The sequence below is a fragment of the Crocodylus porosus genome, unplaced genomic scaffold (assembly GCF_001723895.1).
Source record: "Crocodylus porosus isolate Cpor-Errol unplaced genomic scaffold, CroPor_comp1, whole genome shotgun sequence".
Taxonomy (NCBI): Eukaryota; Metazoa; Chordata; order Crocodylia; family Crocodylidae; genus Crocodylus; species Crocodylus porosus.
Genome location: NW_017728947.1, coordinates 30,675,220 through 30,679,528, shown reverse-complemented (window position 1 = coordinate 30,679,528; position 4,309 = coordinate 30,675,220). Strand labels below are relative to the sequence as shown.

At 40.8% G+C, this 4,309-nt stretch overlaps 1 long non-coding RNA gene across 1 annotated transcript; it reads right to left on the bottom strand.

Moving 5' to 3' along the window:
• Nucleotides 1-589: 589 nt before the first annotated feature.
• Nucleotides 590-4,026, bottom strand: LOC109320937. Its single transcript, XR_002103890.1, has 2 exons — nucleotides 3,502-4,026; nucleotides 590-687 (listed from the first exon to the last, which is right to left on the bottom strand). It is a non-coding gene; the product is annotated as an uncharacterized LOC109320937 (long non-coding RNA).
• Between the last annotated feature and the right edge of the window lie 283 nt (nucleotides 4,027-4,309).

Here is a 4,309-nt window from a genome sequence, read left to right as displayed (position 1 = left end):
TGGAAGATTGTGTTCTGTTTCCTTATTCAGCTCTCCAAATGTAAAGCAGCATTATTTGCAGCAGACATTATAGGAAAGAACTTGGTTTTGCTCACTTTAAATATAGATGGATTCATAAAATGAGTAATTACTGGAACTGTTAAGAACTTTTTTTTAAAACCATACTCAGCTAGCTGCCCTTTTGCTGCTTTTCATATAAAAGGGAGATTATAAGTCTGACTCAGATCCTCCAAGTTGCGGGAAATGGAAAATTTCAGGTCTTTTCCCTTCAACTTGAAAATGGGTTCAGTGGTACCTAGAAGTTCCAGCTGAGACCAGGTCGCCCTCATTGGAGCAGTGTGGGAACATTTACAGAGGGCAACTCTCCGCAAGAGCTGGTAGTCTAAGGTCCAATTCAGGAAAGTATCCCTGTTCAGGAAGGGCACTTACGCATATGCTTAAGTGTGATCCTGAATAGGACTAAATACTTTCCTAAATCAGGGCCAGTAAAGAAAAGAGAGTTAAAGGAAAGAAAGGAAGACAAGTAAAGTGACTGGGAAACAGTTACATTTCAATGTAGTGTCAGAGAACTAAGCATTAAGCTACATTACCTCCAGAAATAGTTGTCCCCCAAATATTCTTCCAGACCAATGCCTGTGGTTCAGAGTTGCTCTGAGATGACCTCATGAGAACCAGTGTGTTTTATTTCTACAAAGGCAAAGAGAGCAGCAGATAAACATATGCATGGCAGAACCGTGTACACACATTTTAAAGGGGCAGACTTCAGGGACATTCACTTCATTGTATTTACTGTACATCAGTACCAAAACTCCAGGTTCTGTGAACATTTTTAATGTTTCAGTGCTCTAAAAGGCTCCAAGAGCTTATTCTTGCTAGTTGGTACTAAGAAAAAATATACTTTTAGCTACCTTTGGTGTGGTTTAAAAGCAGTCAGAAGCTATCAGAGCTGATCATATTGCTTGAAAGCAAAGAAAGCGTGATGCATTACTCTTATGTACATGTATATAGGAATGGGAGGCAATTGAAATTCTTGTACAGAGAGGCTCACCAAAGGATGAATAAGAACAATCAGGATTAAGGAGGCTTTTTGTTGTTCTTGTTGTTGAAGAGGTGAACAGAATAAGGTGTGTCTTTTTATACCTATAAACTTCAAAGGACGCTGAATTTAAAAAGGGGACTAGGACCTTGAGGTAGTTCAAGTGGCACAAAAGGGATTTTGCTACAAAAAATGCAAGGGATTTGAAAGAACAGAAATACATTGACTAGTACCACCTAACACTTCCATTCAGAGAGGGATAAATACAATTTTCATTGTAGCTTGATGGTTTTATCTAACAAGGAAATAGTTTGGCAAAGTGTTTAGTAAGCTTGCTATAATAGCCACCGGTGTCAGGAAACCTGGATTGTATTTTCAGCTGTGCCACTGACTCACTATGTGACCTTAGACAAGTGACACTTGCATGGGACTCAAAATGGAGCCAGTAGCATCCATCTTCCTGCTTTAGAAATGTGCAGATCTATACTTTGTTTTCTTTGGATGTCATTCTCAGCAATGTATACAGACCTATTCTTTGTATCAATCATTTTCTATTAACTACAGGCCAATGCTATAGCCCAGGGGTGCCCAACCTGTAGCACAACTGCCACAGGCAGACTCCATGTATAATCAAAAAGAGGACAAGCAACAGTGGCAGATAGGCAGGGACCTACTGAATTCAGGGCAATTTTGCAGGCAGAAAACAGGCCCCCCACGCCACCAATAGGCTGTAAGGGCAGCCTGTCATATGGCCCTGCCTCTCACCGCTGATGGTGGGCTCCCCACACCGCTGATTGGCTGCAAGGGCTACCTGCAAGGGCCCTGCTCCTCACCACTGTGAGGGCTGCAATGAGGGGTAGGGATGAAAACTATCTTGCCAGCAGCCCTTCTAGCAGGCACACCTCCCTTCCCACTGTCCCCCTGGCAGGCTGCCACAGAACCCTAAGGACTCCTGGCTCTCTCTGGGGAGCCAGCATTTTCTTTTCAGTAAGTTCCCCCCCATGGATTTCATGGGCAATGCCAGATTTCATAAAATCTGCAAAATCACAATTTCAGTAGGTCCCTAAGATAGGGCAAGAAGTAGAGAACAGAACAGCAGGTGAGACAGGGAGCACAGGGAAGGAAGCAGGAAGCAGACCGGGCAAGCAAAGGGGATCAGAATGGCACTTGGTGAGGGTGAAAAGCAATTTGCATGACTGCCAAAAAGGTTGGCCCTCACTGCTGTATTGCATACCCGGGCAGAAGCCTTGAGAATGGAAGGCAGGATTTGACAGAGTTCCAAAACCAAATAGCTACTGATTAGGTAGTCATCTCTAGGTCATCAGATTCAGCTCAGGTTGCCAATGACCAAAAGTATGACGAGTGTGTGAGAGCCTATGAAAAAATGAATTGGTTGTTTCATTCCAGCTCCTAGTGAACAGGTGCCCAAGATCCACACATAAAAACACAACTGCTTCTAATCTATGTCCTTGTTGGCTTTCTTAATTTGTGTGTCAAAGACAGAACACACAACCCTGTGACTGGAGCTGGCTCCCTTTGGAACAGGCTGAGAAATAGCACTGGGTAAGCGTGTGATATTGCTGCTTGGTCAATAGCTGTTCTGTGAAGAAAGAGATTACAACTGTTAAATTGGCACCTTTTACTCATGGAGCATTTATTCACAAACAGGAATACTGTACTTTAATTGGTAAAACAGGAAAGAAAAATGGTCTTTCCTAATATTCAGTTAGGTTCCTAGGATAAGTTCACACAACCAGAGATGAAGGGTGCAGCATGTGCCAGACGCATCTATATTCCAAATGAAATGAAAATGTAATGTGGGTAAACTGTATAAAACACTGTTTAACACCGATAAGTTTTCCTTTTTCCTCTGTAAAGGACAGTGGGCACATCTACGCAAGGCACTAACTTAGCAGTAGCCTAATAATACTGTGCAGTAGCGCATCATTCCTTCTTGCCATGGATGACTTTGTTAAAATTCTTTGTTACCTTATCATCTCTGCAGAGAATAAAGTCCCTGGTAAAAAATAAATAAATAAATAAACAAGTCATAATTTCTTTTTGATTTATGCGTTTCCAACTTACTAATTGTAACTCCCATTTGACTTTCACAGGTATTGAATGAAAATCTTTTAATTCCATATTATTTTCAAGATGAATTTATCACTTATTATTATTCCAGTTAATATTTTTGGTAATCAGGTATGCAATATACTTCCAAACTATTAATTATGCATCTTGGGAAAAGTAGCAATTTTACATATTGCTATCCGCCTCTGACCACTCCTAAAGAGAGTGTCACCACACTCCCAAAACTATTTAAAACACTCAGTCAAGTTATATATGCAATAAGGCAGACACCCAGGGTGAGAGCACATACAACATCTGGTGGCTACTGTAGTCATTTTTAGAAAATACATGCAGACATCTTATATATGATTAGAAAAATAGGGTAGTTAACTTACTTTATGGGTCATGCATTCAAAGATGATGATATTGTACATGGAAGTTGCAGAGACTTGGAGGAATCAGCATGGCTAATGTAGAAGTCCTCCAAATTTACATGCAGGAAAAAGACTGTGGGATCAGCACTTATCTTCCAGCATCACACGACCGCTCTAGTTATCAGAGTGAAAAGGTAAAGGCACCCCACTACAGTTTACTTATGTCAAGTCTCCTGCACAAAGTGTTCTACGTCAGACTGCAAACAATGCAGCCTTGTTAAAGCCAGATCAAGATATTTCTCTTTAGAGGACAAAATCTGACATGCAAAGTCACCCAGTGGTTCTCAACCTTTTGATTATATGTACTTACCAAGTTCTTTTAATGTTTCACTGGGTCACAGAAGACCCAAGCAACGACTGTATTTTCACAGAAAATAAAAGCTCTACGCTGTTCGGAGCTGAATTAGCCACTTCACTTTTCCCTTCCCTGCCCTTTTCTAATTCACACAGTTACATGACTCTGGGAAAACTGGAAAAAGATGGGTAAGGACACCAAAGTGTACAAAGGACAATAAGAAAAGAAGAGATCATTTTCTGAAGCAAATGGAAGGTTTTAAAGGATTTACAAACACCTACAGTCTTGAAGTTGTAACTGTATTTCTACTGCAGCATTGTATTATGCTTGGCAGTAGGATGGAGTGCATTTTTTACTGCAGAATCTGTAGAATTTGCTTTCTCTGAGCAGGCTTGACATGCAACCTCCAAGAAGCAGATTGGACCTACATGTAAGAATCAGGACGTGCTATGTGCATATGTTTTATGATACTTA